Genomic DNA, 14,979 nt, shown 5'->3' with positions numbered 1-14,979 from the left:
TGGGGTTTTAACTTCTCCTTTTCAGTCTTGTTTCTCTCTCCCCTCCTTCCTGTCTTCCCTCCTTTCCTCCTCACGCCCTTTTTCTCCCTCCTCCTTCCACCTGTAGAGCACAGGCACTGCCATTGACAGTGTCAGGGGAACTTTGTCACCTGAGTGCTGGAAATTGAGGTCCGAGTCAGAGGGCTACACTTTGATGCTGACAGCTTAGAAATCAGCCTCTTTGTGAGGCTTTCTAACTACCAGATCAGATTTACTTACCTTGCCTGTAGCTTTGTGTCCCTGGCTCCAGCCAAGAATTTGTCACTTTCTGTAGAAATTATTGATTTGTTTGCTCTCTCCCTCTACTGTCCATTCTATGAAGTTAAGGACCAGGTTTTATTCAGCTTTCTGAAAGATGTATGATGCCCAGCACTGCCTGAGTTACATGTTGGAGGAATGGGTGATATAACCCGTGTCTGTTCCAAGGTCAAAGACAAACACACTCCTGGTGCTGTGTGTCAGTCAGTACTACTCTGTTACTAAACCCTCAGACAAGCAGCTCACGTTAAGTCCTACAGCATCTGTTAGTTCAATCCAATATGGACTCTTGGCCTTGACAGGCCTGCATTGGTTTTCTGTCTTCTCTACCCTTTAGGGTAAGAAAATGATCAAATTTAATTTTATCCTTAAGAAAACTATAAGGAAAAGATGTGACTGAAATGGGAGCATAGCTAGTACTAAGTAACCCACTGCTGACTGCAGTGTCAGCACTGATAGGGAGGAGAGTAGTGTCCAGTGTGAATCAATTTTGATTTTACTTCAGTTGTAAAATAGGTTCGTACATCTTTTTTGCCTCACTATCAGAGGGAGGTACAGGTACTACTAAATGTGACCAAGAAGCAACTTAATGCAAAATGAGCTGGGGTCTGGAAAGCTAACCTGTGGAAAGCCAGTCCAAAGAAACACACGTCCTTTATGTAGTAGGGTATGGTTTTCCCTAGGCTCTGGTGCCTTACTGAATCGTCTTGGTCCCTAGAGGAACTGGGGACCCTTCCCATTTGAGCGCTATCTTCCATCTTAACTCTTGGAATTTTCCTTTTAAGTTTTGCATAACTTGGAAAACTCCACATTAGATCAAGAAGCTACATTTCTATAAAATGTAGGTAATGTTATTTATTCTCATTATTGACTCTTGTTTATAAATCTATTTTATAAGACATGTGTTATATTAAAAAAAAGCCATCTCATAAATAAGGAAGCCAGAATGACAAACTTTGGACTATAAATTTTTTAAATGTCTCTTTAAAATTTTTTTAAATTAAAATAAAATATAGGAAAATAGAAATAATTTAAAAATATGCATTCCCTTTCTCTTCTAGGAGATTGACAACTGTAAAGTAATCCTGCCCACAAAGTAAATATTATATGCATTGCTTGCAGTATAGCTGCACTTCTAATATCTGTCCTGTTTACAAATGGAGCAGATTAAAAATGTTATTTCTAACAATACTTATTTTCAGTTTACTGTCCCCGTTAACAGACATGCTACTTTACACTGTCAGATGATTAAGAAAAAAATTCTGAACCTTTTATTTTGCTATTACCATGATGGAAAGCTCTTACTGAAACCCAGAAGCCTATTTCCACAACTGTGGGTAGAGGCTTAAGGAGGCGGATTTCAGTCCAATGGGAAAGAAAATTTCCTAATTTCCACAGCTACTTACACATGGGAGTTTGGGACTGTGTCCTCCGGGGTTGGGGCCAGTGCTGGCAGGAGTTCTTCCCTGGGAGGGAATTTAAAGTTGCTGAACTTTTAACAGGTTGAGCTCCAAGAATCGTAATTCTAGAAGTGTCTGTGTGGCCAGGAATAGTTCCTCATTGATCTGTCCTGTCTGCCTGAAATTTCAAGCGTTCTGTTCTTTCTCTAGACCAGAAGGCTTTATATCTCTTCAGCTGCCGCTTTTAAAGTATACATGCCTTGGGGAAAGTGAAGCACTAAAACACAGTCAGTTTTTAACAATTTAATGCAACTTCTTTGTTAATTAAACACAACTAATATGAAGTCTTCAAAAGTATTGAAATAGATCATGTTACAGGTAAAAAGGCAGAAGGGTCATCATGGTAAACAGGTTTGGGAAATCCTGGGGGAAAATATTAGATAGGATTCTTTACATGGATTTTTTTTTTTTTTTTGGCAGTACTGGGGCTTGAACTCAAGGCCTCACGCTTGTTAAGCTGGCTCTCTACCACTTGAGCCACACCTCCAGCCCTTTGCATGGAACTTTACAGGGCTTTTACTATGCACATACACCCTGTGGATCCCCAAGAAGAAGGGTGTGGTATGGAGCATTTCCAAGACTCCTTTGACCACAAACCGCTTTGTCATAGAGAATATCCAGGGCGTGTATTAAAGCTACCACTCACTGAACATAATATGATGTGTTTTACATAGGTGAACTCATGTAGTATTTTCTATGAGCCTCTAAGATTGACATTATTATCCCCAGTTCAAAGATGAGAAACTAAGGCCAGAGTGACTTACCCAAGATCATATAGCTGATAAGTGTCTAAGTTACTGCTTAAACGTAAACAGTGCATTCTTAACTGTCCACTACTCTGCCTTTCAAGGAAGCTGCAGCATTCCAGGGAACTAGTCACAGGGCCCTGCATTGTCCTCCTGATCCCGGGTCATGAGACTCAGGTGTCTCCCTGCCTCTTGCTGCCTGACTGAGGCTCTGCTACTTACTGGGATGCTACTTACTCTGTTTCTCGTTTCTTCTGAGCACCAGTACCTTAGGAATGCTACAACCCAAAAGACACAAAAACTAGTGTCAGTAAAGATACAGAAAGATTGGAACCCTAATATGTTGCTGGTGGGAATGTAAAACGTTAAAGATTTAGAGTAATTTTTAGTCTTTATCCAGTACCTCACTTTATAAATGAGGAAACTGAATCTTAAAGAAATCCCAGAACTCTTAGTGTTAGAGAAGTGACTAGAATCCCAGTCTGCTGGTTTTGCACATAGTAATCCTTTTATCTGGAGCAACCCTATCTGCCATGTCTACCTCTTTCCCCCATAATTCCTCTACATTCTTTCTCCAGTGTTCTGCACAAAGGTGCCTTCCTTAGGGGAACAGACTTTCTCTGGCTCCCTCAGCCTAGATCAAGCCCCTCTCCCTGATATTGTTTGCACAACTTCTTTCCTTTTCATTAGGGTGAGTCTTATGGCCTAACGTTGTCCAGCCCTTCACTCTTTGTCTGGCATGTAGTAGGCATTCGGTAACTATTGAATGAATGAATGACTGTTGTACTTTTTACTACACTGATACTTCCACCATCCTCCAGGTCTCCAGCATGATAAAGAGTATCACCATCCTGCAGACCCTCTGGAAAAGGAGAGTTGACAGTTGGCATTGTAAGACAACGTGTCACAAATGAAATTACAATGAAACCCGGGCTCCCTGGGTACAGGGTATGCCATAGGTCCCTTGGCTTTGACTTGGGAGGATGAAGTCAGAAAAGACTAATTTGACTCCATCATGTATCATCTATCCATAGGAGCCTGGGAGGTGCTGAACTGAACAGGGAATAGAAAAATTCAGAACCTATTAAATGGATGGAAATTAAGGACTCAGCAGAAGAAGCAGTAGAACTGAACTGAATAGGTCTAGGGGAAAAGAAGGCTGGTAAATCAGTAGTAGCATCAGTTCTGAGAGGTACAGTACATGGGGAATGCAGCAGACCAGGAGCTGGGGTCCTCTTGTGATGCCATTTGTGAGCTGAGTGACCTTAACCAAGCCAGCCCCATCATCTGTTAAATGGACATGCCCTCTCCCAGGATTATCATAAGGACAAAAAATGCCTGTGATACTGTGCTGTCTGCTGTACAGCACTGTAAGTGCAAGGTAATATGACTGATATAAAGGAGTTGGTGAGTGGTATTCTATTTTCATAACCCCAAACCAAGAGGAAATTGATTCAAATGATAGCAGAGAAGTTCATGAGGAGGTCTTTCTCCACGTGGGGCTTCGGAGGAGTAGAAAAGGGAGTGTGGAGGCCTGCGGAGTCCCCACAGAGCTGGAGAGGCTGTCTGTGATTGCTCGTCCTGGGGTGGAGACACAGGAGTGAGCACAGGAACCAGAGTGTCTGACCCTCTGGCTTGTGTATTTTAAGATTCCAGACTTTCTTCCTCTTCCTTGAACTTCATGCCATACCCTGTTTCTGCTCATTGGCGGGTAGCGTGGTACTCTATGTCCTATTGACTGCCATATGTTTTTATAGGATACCAGAGTTCTCTAGTAGCCTCTGGGAGCCACACGACAGAGAATCTGGTTCCAGTGTCATCCAGCAACTCTAGTTTGTTTGATGAGGATATTTAATTGCTCATTAGCATTTCATTTGAATGAGACTCACAGATCTGTTTAGAAAGAAAACTGCTGATCAATTGCAATTGCCCCGTTGTCATGGAAACAAGCTGAAATGGGACTGTAATTATATTTCCTTATTTCTGAAGCGAATCCCTAATCATTGCTTTACTAATTACCCAATATCTATGGTCCCAAATTATATGATGCTTGTCCAAAAAAAGACAAAGGACAAGGAGTAGGAGGGCTGGCCAGAGGCACACGTTCTCTGTGCAGCTGCAGAAAGCCTTTTTTGGGTGGGAAGAATTTCCCTCTGTGAGCTCAATACCAGGTTAGATGATGAGAGTGGATCTTGGAATGTGCCCAGCGCTTAGAGTAGTAACGAGAAGGCTAATCAGGTAGGATGGTTCCAGTTGTAATAGAAAACACAACTCCTAGTGTCTTCAATAGTAACAAAATATACCGTCTGATGTGCTGGGACAGTGTGGATGGAGGGCGATAACCCAGCAACATCGTCAGGATCCAGTCAGATTTGCTTTTGTCTCTGGTATCCTTGAGTTAGCTCTTATCCTCAAGCTTGTCTCCTCATTGTCCCAGGATGGCCACTGGTGTTGCAGGTGTCACACAGACAACAAAGACCAAGAACAGAAAGCAGAAGCCTCACACCTATGATCCCAGCTACTTGGGAAGTGTTTTTGTTCTCAAAAACAAAGAACAAGTACAAACAAAAGCATTGGGGGTGTGGCTCAAGTGTTGAGAGTGCTTTTCTAGCCTAGCATGTCTGAGGCCCTGGGTTCAATCCCCAGTACTGCAAAAAAAAAAAAAAAAGAGGACTTCCTTTTCTCACTTTTTTCTGAATGAGGAGAACTTTCCCAGAAATGCCTCCCCCTAAGCAAACCGTTTCTTGCTTTTTCATTGTTCCTGTCACACAGATGCTATGCTAGACAATAGAACTTAAAATGGAGGTGGCTCTTCTTGACTCCTCCCCACCCTCTTTGACTGCCAGGCTAACTTAGTTTGGTTTACTTTTTTCTCTACTCTGACCTTCCAGTGCCCTGGACTCTAGGCCACAGGCCCAGCATGCAGCCTCTGTCTCTTCTGCAGTTCTCCAGATAAGATGGGCATAGAACACTGGACCTGGGCTTGGGCATCCCAGCTACACAAGGCGAGGCGTCCCATGCTCTCAGACAGCAGCATGTGCCACCAGGTGCTTCTCTTGGGGAGAAGCAGAATCAAAATGCCAGAGAGCTGTGCAAATGAGCTGGCCGTCAAGAAGGACCAGCCAGAAAAGAGAGCCAGGACACAAATCCCAAAGCAGAGCAACCAGTTCTGCTCAGCAGCACCCCATTTTCCTTCAGGGACTCACTGTGCTTCGCTCTGTGTAGCTCTAGTGGGATATAGTGTTGGCGACTGGTGACTTAAGTCAAAAGGCCCAGATCCTCCACTTCCCCTCCGATTGCAGCCTGGCGCGAGCATGTGACCCAGCCTGGCCCATGAGACTGTCTGTCCTGGGGCTTGCCTTGGCAGGTGAGTCAAGGATGTAGGGGACACTATTCTAAAAGGAGCTAGTCACTAGGCTCTTGCTGTGGCTTTACCTGTTGACACCTCAAGAGCTTTCTTATTCCCATGTTTTCCAAGCCTGGCCCCTACTTCCTTTGCTTTGTGAGCCCACACCATTTCTTTTGATTGACTAAAACAAGGTCAGTTTCTGACACATATCGACACCAGGAAATCTAAGCAAGAGAGACAGTTTGAAATAGAAGGTAGGAAGCAAAGCCCAGAGCGGTTCCTTGGTTTGAGTTGAAGAAATGTTTAAAGATGCTGAAGATAGATCCCACAGATGTGGTCACGCATGGGCTGCCCAGAGCATTCCAGAGTGGCAGCCTACGCAGGTCTGCTCCCCCGGAAAAACACCCCTGATCCGAAATCCTCCTTCCCACCATCCACATTTGCATTGTGTTCCCATTCCCACAGCAGCCCGTGCATAAAAACCCCATTTGATAACGAGCTCACCCTACAGTTTTGATCATTATCTCATCCATTGGAGAACTTGCTCCAATGAAGCCTCCCAAAACCTATAAAAAGCAGGGAGAAGGAGCGAGGTTGGCTAAGAAAGAGTACTGTAGACGGAGTGAATTTTTTTTTTCATTTTTCTTTTATTATTCATATGTGCATACAAGTCTTGGGTCATTTCTCCCCCTTGCCCCCACCCCCTCCCTTACCACCCACTCCGCCCCTTCCCTCTCCCCCCCACCCAATACCCAGCAGAAACTATTTTGCCCTTATTTCTAATTTTGTTGTAGAGAGAGTATAAGCAATAATAGGAAGGAACAAGGGTTTTTGCTGGTTGAGATAAGGATAGCTATACAGGGCATTGACTCACATTGATTTCCTGTGCATGTGAGTTACCTTCTAGGTTAATTCTTTTTGATCTAACCTTTTCTCGAGTACCTGTTCCCCTTTTCCTATTGGCCTCAGTTGCTTTAAGGTATCTGCTTTAGTTTCTCTGCATTAAGGGCAACAAATGCCATCTAGTTTTTTAGGTGTCTTACCTATCCTCACCCCTCCCTTGTGTGCTCTCGCTTTTATCATGTGCTCAAAGTCCAATCCCCTTGTTGTGTTTGCCCTTGATCTAATGTCAGACGGAGTGAATTTGATCACGGTGCACTAAATGCATGTTGTGAGTATCACTCACGCAATACGTTTGTGCAGTTAATTTATGCTAGTAAAAAAATTAAAACTGGCTCCCAGATTTTATCATAGCATGTGGGAGAAACAGAGATAAACGTTGTGATCCCTGTCCTCATGCAGTCAGTCCTGCGTGGTGATAAGACAATGTCATTAGCGTTATCATCACATCTACACCACACTTCACTATACGCAGAGTACTTTGTATAAGCGCTTACACTAGTCTAGGTGCTTTACTCCTAACAAAAGCTGTAGGAGGTGGGTCCTATTATCATCCGCATTTTACAGATGAGGAAACTGAGGAGCCTAGAGCTTTCATGACTTGCTGATGGCCTCACATATGGTATGTGGCAGAGCCAGGTTTAGAAGCAGGCATGCTGGTGCTGAGCACTGAGTCCTGCACAAGGCAGCCTCCACTTCTTAGAGCCAGAGTAGTTGAGGCTCTATCACCAAGAGCCTCCAGTGCTGGGAACCCATTGCAGCTTCATCCGATGGAATTGTAGCAAAAGAGAAACAGCTGCAGGTTCTGAGCTGGCAAATGAACTGCTTTACAGTGAATGGAAGGGTTGGGAGAAGGCAGAATTGGCGAAAACTGATTGGAAATGATTGGAGATCATTTACAAAATAGGCTGGATGCAAAACCAGGGCGACAGTGACATCATACATTCTTTAGCTTTACAGTGCCCTTAGTGGTTCCTCCATTTACCTGTGAGGGTCCCATGCACACATGCACGCCCCACTCACACATCTTCTATGTAACCAAGACCTCGTCCCATGGACCCCCATGGCCTGCCTTGGTCAGAGTGATGGACCATCAGGCCAGCAGCATCTGGGGGGAGGAAGCCTGAAATGACTTCAGAGTAAACATTAACAATGAAAGCAAACCTTCACTTGAGCAAAGGCTAAATCTGAACTTTCCATTGCTATTACTATTGCTATTGGCACAATAATCCAATCCATGGAATCCATTCCAACAGTGAGGGACCTCAGCCAGGCCTCAGCAGAGCCTCCTGAGATCTTTCAGCACAGAAATGGGTCCTTCAGAGCAGCCCTGTGTGCTCCCAGAACGGGTCAAGAGCACTAATTCGTCCACAGTGGCCTCTTACAGCCTCGAGGTTGACTCTTGAGAGGATATGAAGGGAGTGGGGGGAGGGAAATAACACCAGTGTCTCTTTCTTCCTGTCTTTCCAAAACCCATAGTGACTTAGGATAGGACCTTCAAAGCCACTCCAAAACTGGCTGAGTGCCAGTACCACACACTTCCCTCAGAACACACTCAGCCTTGTTGAGGCCTCTGGTTGCTAGTTCATGGATCCCCCATAGCGAGATACTGGTGTTTGAACCTCTGGGGGGAGGGGTAGAGAAGGAACCTCGACTGTTGCTCTGTGCGTCAGACACCCGGATCAGCCTTTCCAGTATTGTACCTCGAAATCTCCCATGATTTTAGGCAAATGTAAGGAGTTCTTCTCTTCTTTCTCTTCTTATTCCCTCTTCACCCACTTTTTCTCCTCTTCTTCCCATTCTCCTCCTTTTACTTTTTTCGCCCTTTAAAGTCTCTACTAATCTTTACAGATAGTGGCACTGTTTAATTTAGGGGAAGATGTAGAGTTGATGTCAGGTCTGGGCACTTGATGAAATGAGGCTTTTCAGTACACCTCTTTGCTCTTTTGGCCATAGTTGAGTCATAATACCACATTCGTACATTTTTTAAAAGTTGGATCATTAGAAACAGTGCTGTTCATTGCAGCATTATTCACAATAGCCCAAATGTACTAGCAACCCAAATTTCCAATGCTGAAAACATTGGAAATGTTTTTTTCCATTGGATGGATAGAGACGGCTGCATAATAATATGAATATACTTACTGCCACCAAACAGCACACTTAAAATGGCTAAAATGGTCAATTTTATGTTACTCACATTTTACCACAATAGAAAACTCAATAGTCTGTAAGTATAAAAAAATTCATGGATGCAGGCATCCCATTTGGCACTAACAGATTTGGTGTTTCAGAAGTAAACCTGGTTTTCTCTCTTTTGCATAATAACTATAATTGTGGGTGAACAGAACTCCCCCTCTTCTGGTGGGACTGAGGTTTGAACTCAGGGCTTCACATTTGCAAAGCAGGCATTCTATCACCTGAGCCCTACCTCCAGTCCATTTTGCTCTGGTTGTGATGGAGATGGGATCTTGACAACCAGATTAGCCTCAACCAGGATACTCCCCATGTTAGCATCCCAAGTAGCTAGGATTACAGGCATGAACCACCAGCGCCTGGCAGGACCTCCTAATTAAAGCTCCTTTCTTGTGGTTCAGCAGCCACTGTGCATGTAGCATCTTTGTTCCCAGACAAATCCAATCATCTGAAAACACTGTATGGCGCAGAGCCCCACAAGTTGGGAGTCAGGAGCCCAGGTTCAGGTTTTGGATTGGGTCGCTCTCTGCACCTTACTAGACACTTGAATCTTGTGTTGGCCTGTTCAACAGTGACTGTTGACTGCGGGAGAGCTGTTGCACTGAGTGGAGATGTGTGTACCTGAGCCTGTACACACCTTGACAGAGGAATGTGGGCTGGCAACATAGAGCAGGCTTGAAATGGGTCTGGAGCTCAGGCTTTTCACTTCTGTCTGCTCTTTGATTTCTACATTGACTTTGAAGGATTTCTGCACTTCATTTTCCCCCTAACCTGGATCTGACCTCCTTTGAGAAAAATGAGCACAGAGCCTAGGGGGTATGATGGTAACAAAGAGTAGGAAAGACAGGAGTTTTGTGCAGAATGTTGATGAGGCTGGATTTATTTGTGTTGAGTTTGTAGAGACAGTGGGTCAGCCAATTTGCAGTGTGCACTATGTAGCTGAAAGAGAGAGTTAGACTGTTATTAAAGATGATTATTCCCTAAATAGGAGTGTTGTTTGGGCAATTGCAAAAATAAATAAAAGGGGGAGGTACAATAAAAGGATAAAACCAGAAGAGTAGCCTCAGGCTGTCCTAATATCAACTGGTGGGAATAAACCACAAGAGCAGAGAAGCTAATCTGGAGGCAGAGACAGGAAGATCAATAGTTCAAGGCCAGTCTAGACAAAGTTACCAAGATCCTGTCTCAAAAACAAAAGGGTTAGAGTTACGGCTCAAGTGGTAGAGTGTTTGGCTAGTGTGCAAGAGGCCCTGGACTCAATCCTCAGTACCACAAAAACAAAACAAAACAGAAGAATCAGCTAAGAGTGAGGGTGAGACCAGGAGCTGGTCTCTGAGCTCCACAGAAGTCTCTGCTTATGTTTTTGGAATCTGAACCTCTCCACCAATAACCATATCAATGACAACAGCACATCAGGACAGAAATATAGAAATGAGAGGACCGACTTAGCAGCTTTCTGTCCATAGAGAGCCAACTGCCCTGTAAAGCCAGACAATCTCTTGCTGCTTGGACCTCCAGGTTCACAGGGGCCATTTTTCAGGCCTCTAGAAGTCACAGCTGTGATTCTGCTCTGGCTTATGAAAACCTCCTCAGGGACCAGTGTTGTCCGAGCTTCCCAAGCAGGCCTCTCTTTCTCTTTCTAGGACCTGCTTTTGTCACATGTGCTTTGCATCCGACTTCAGATCTTGTTCAAACTAAAATGACTGCATAGTGATTGTACTGACAGCCCTGTAGTTGGAGGTTAAAAAAAAAATCTAGGATTTTAGAGGGCTGTATACATTTCTTCTTGTGACAAGAGACTGCTCCATGTTCTCAGCTTCTGAAAGGAAGTTCCACACAGCAAGCCTTGCTTCTATTCGAGCAGTTGAAGCTGAGGGAAGGTTAAAGCAACCAGACCCAGAGGTGGCCTCTTGGTTCACTCAGAGCAAAAGGAAGTAGGGGAGAAGTGGGTTGCCTGCTTCAGTTAGTTCTGAAAGGCCTTTAAATGTCAAGAATAAAGAGTTCCAGATGAAGTCTCTAAGGTACAATTTGTGGTAAATTGTCCCTCCACCTCCCAATCGTGTAACTTGAAGTTCCCAGCGTGTTAAGGGACAATGATTCTACCAGGCTCTTTGTTCGTTAGAGCATAGCTTCAAGCCGAGAGTTCCACATGCGCTATTCTGTTTCAGTGCCAACCTTGCCTCCAGCTCTGGAGCTTTGGACAACTTTTGCCCACTCTTTGTTTCACCTTCCTTTCAGAGAGAAGGAAGTACTCTGCGTTGTAGAGTTGTTTGGAGCCAGAACTGGTAACCATGATTACTAAAGATCTAATATTACACAGATGGCTAAGGATTAAACGTTAATTTGCATTATGTAAATGAAATTACTTACAAGAGCGTGTTCATTCACGTAACTAACAAACCAGTTACCACTCTCCTCCACTGTTTCTTCTCAGTGCTGTGAAATTAAACAAAAATTAGCCAAGCATGTTAGTGCACTCCTGTAATCCTAGCAATTACGGAGACAGAAGCAGGAGGAGCAACAGTTGGAGGCCAGTGTTGGATCCTATCTCAAAAAATAAATGAGTGAATAAAAAAATAGCCAGACGCATGTGGCTCACACCTGTAATCCTAGCAACACAGCAGAGAGAGATCAAGAGAATCACAGTTCAAAGCCAACCCAGGTAAATAGTTCTCAAGACCCTATCTCGAAAAAAATCCATCACAAAAAAAGAGCTGGTGGAGTGGCTCAAGATTTAGGCCCTGAGTTCAAACCCCAGTATTACAAAATAAATATTAATTAATTAATTAATTAAATATATGACAAGAAAAAGGTACAAATTGTTTTTGATCACTTTGGAAGGTAATTCTCTTTAGAGCAATGGCTATATCAACAGGTAGGTTCCGGCATGTGTATCATGTGCTAGAAACTTATAAATATCAAAAATTTATTTAATTACTCCCACCTCTCGCTGTAATGAAGTAGCCAGTGGCAAACCCACATTCCCACCCAGAACAAGCAGCAGTACAGATAGAATATGAAAAGACATCTGTTTGAAGGCATCACCTTGCTGCTGAGTGCCCAGATCTGACCAGTGCTATCCTGCAGAGGAAACTCCTGGACCTGAGGCCAAAACCCTGGCGCCGGCTGACACAGAAAGAGAAGGTGGCAGAGCTGTAAGCAGTCTCGTGAGGCTGGAAACACAAAAACTGGAGTGGATGCTTCGAAGATTGCCAGGATTTGAGGGATTAAAATCTTCAAGGGAAGAGAAGCCGAGAAGAATGAGGCCAGATCTAGGCAACAGTTTTCCTTTTGAGCCATTTGTTTGCTTGTTTTTGTTTTGATAAAGGTGGTAGGAGAAAGACGCTAAAAAGCAGGGCAGAGTTTTTGGCAGTCTGTGATTCTGGAAAGACAAAAATTGGGGTTCAGGGACTGCTTAGGAGGGAGCTCTTAGGAAATAACCCAGGCTGTCTGTTGAGAGCTGGGGAGGACTGTGCCTCAGAAGTGGTGACAGAGCGGACGTAATCTGAGCCTTACAAATGTTGCTAGCCAGCTATGAGTCAGTTCAGCCTAGGACTGGATTGAGGAGACCTGCTCCCTTGCTGTCCTCCACCTTCCTCTCAGAAGGAGAGAACTTGGCCTCTAAAACTGTCCATTAATGGAGTGTGGAATTCCGTAAAATGTTACCAGGCACCTCAGACACAGACTATGAGGAAAACAAGATGATAGAAATAGGGCTGAAGGTGGCTAAGATACTGGAGTTTCAGACATACTTTTAAGTCATTGTAATGAGTATCTTCAAGAAAATAGTTGATGAGGTGGGGAAGGGGGCACTGGAGAACTGGAATCTATTAAAAAGAAATAAAATATGCCATGAATGGTGGTACACTCCTGTAATCCCAGCGCTGGGGAGGTGTAGGCAGGAGGATCACAAGTTTGAGGCCAGCCTGGCTTACATCATGACACCCTGCCTCAAAAAACCAAGGATGGTTTCCAGCTACTGAAGCAGGAGGGTCCAATATCCAACCCAGCTGGCAAATGCAGCCTTTACCTAAAGAGGAGACCACATGATGTTTGAGAAGATAGCCAAATGCATCAGGGAGAAGCTACAGCTGCTGGTGACAGCTCTGACAGCACTGGCTGTTTGTTTCAGGGTGGACATGGACCAGGTGTGCTATGTGAGTGAGAAGATCCTCCACCTGGCCACCATATCTCCAGGAACAAGTTGGTGTTGTTGGGTACCTAATTCTGAAAATTCACTAAGACCCACAAGTTCTAGTGGCACATTAAAGCCTTGGATTCCCGGGCACCATATGCAAGTACGAAGTGTGGCTAAAGCCACACAGAGTGGCCCTTCCTGGGTGAAACCGTGTGTTGAAATCTGCTCAGAGTCACATCATTTAAAATATTTCTCAGTACCAGGGTGATCCTTGGCAGACATCCGTTTGGGTTTGGAGTGGCATCAAAGTCTTCACAAGACTTGAGGAAAGTAGATTGTAGTGTTTCATCAAGCAGACTTTGGGAATAGGTACTGGAAGAAGAGATGCTGACTTAAAGTGACATCATCGCAAGGACTTCCGGCTGTGCAGATGCCTCCATCATGTCAAGTTCTGTCAATGCCAACCTCTACAGGACCTCTTAGTTTAATATTCTGTCACTGACAAGTACAACTGGACTCTTACTGTACAGAAATGACTCAAAAGTAGGGTTTCAGGCCACTTCAAAAGCAGAGGCAAGAAGATTGAGTCTTCAAGGTCAGCCTGGGCTACAAAGCAAGACCCTGTCTCAAAAATCTCAAAGGAAAATGAGTGGAGTTTCAGATCTTTGTGTTTGTGACTACATAGAAGAGTCTTTTTTTTTTTTTAAGAGTAAAACTGGGGCACCTTTTCTTGGGACACTTTCCCCCAACTCTGGGGGCTCTACTCTCCCATTTTACAGTTTTCTATCTCAGCAAACTCTCCCTCTTTACACTTAAAAAAAAAAAAAAGAAGAAAACCAAAGGACTGAGATTGTAACTCAGTGATAGAGCACTCGCCTAGCATCTACAAAGCCCTGGGTCCATTTCCCAGCACTGCAAGAAAAAAAAAGTAGAAATTTGAGATCTACAGGAGGATGGCGGTTCAAAGCCATCTCAAGCAAATAGAGCATGAGAACCCTATCTTGAAAAAAAAAAAATCACAAAAAAAAGGGCTGGTGGAGTGGCTCAAGATGAAGGCCCTGAGTTCAAACTCCAGCATTGCAAAAAATAAAAAAATTTGAGATCTAAAAAATATTTCTGAGATTAAGAATTTGACAGATGGTGCTGAACACTGGTGGCTCACACCTGTAATCCTAGCTAGTGAGAAGGCAGAGATCAGAAGAATTGCAGTTCAAAGCCAGCCCAGGCAAATAGTTCCCAAGATGCTATCTCAAAAAAACCCCATCACAAAAAGGACTAGTGGAATGGTTCAAGGTGTAGGCCCTGAGTTCAAACCCTAGTATCACCAAAAAAAAAAACTAAACAGAATTTGATAGGTGGTTTTAAAAGTGGGCTGAACAAAAATAGAGAATTATCTAGAAAGTAGATCAGTAGAAGAATCTAGACTGAATCATAGTGAGTAAAAAATAGATACAGAAAAGAGAGCAAAAGACAAATGGCTCAGGTTGAAAGGACCTAATATGGCAGTATCAGAGAGTGGTTCAAGGGAAAATGGTCAGAAACAAGATTTAAGAAATAAAGGCTGAGAATTCTCCAAAACTGATGAAAGATATCAACTTGCAGATTTTATAAGTACCATGTATCCCCAAACCACACAAATTAAAAGAAGCTCACACCCAGCCATCCCAGAATAAAATTGCTAAACACCAGTGACAGAGGTAAAATTTTAAATCCACTGTAAAGAAAAGATAGCTCCTGTGTCTTTTCAAAGAAGCAGCAATACAAGCATGTGAACAAAAATTCTAAAGCTAACATGATACTCACAGTGAAATATTGAATGTTTTTCCCCTGAGTTTGGAACATTACAACATCCACCATTGCCACTTCTATTCAATTTTGTATGAAGATTTTAGC

The 14,979-nt window shown here is 43.6% G+C and overlaps 1 protein-coding gene and 1 pseudogene across 4 annotated transcripts in view; both read left to right on the top strand.

Moving 5' to 3' along the window:
* The window catches only part of Cracd (capping protein inhibiting regulator of actin dynamics), a 230,980-nt gene that overhangs the window by 184,160 nt on the left and 31,841 nt on the right, over positions 1-14,979 (top strand). The window lies entirely within an intron of this gene.
* On the top strand, positions 12,811-14,183 carry LOC109697882 (60S ribosome subunit biogenesis protein NIP7 homolog pseudogene; annotated as a pseudogene).

This window comes from Castor canadensis, chromosome 9 (assembly GCF_047511655.1).
Source record: "Castor canadensis chromosome 9, mCasCan1.hap1v2, whole genome shotgun sequence".
Lineage (NCBI taxonomy): Eukaryota > Metazoa > Chordata > Mammalia > Rodentia > Castoridae > Castor > Castor canadensis.
Note: the sequence above shows the minus strand (reverse complement) of the source record. Positions and strands in the feature narration are given on the sequence as shown.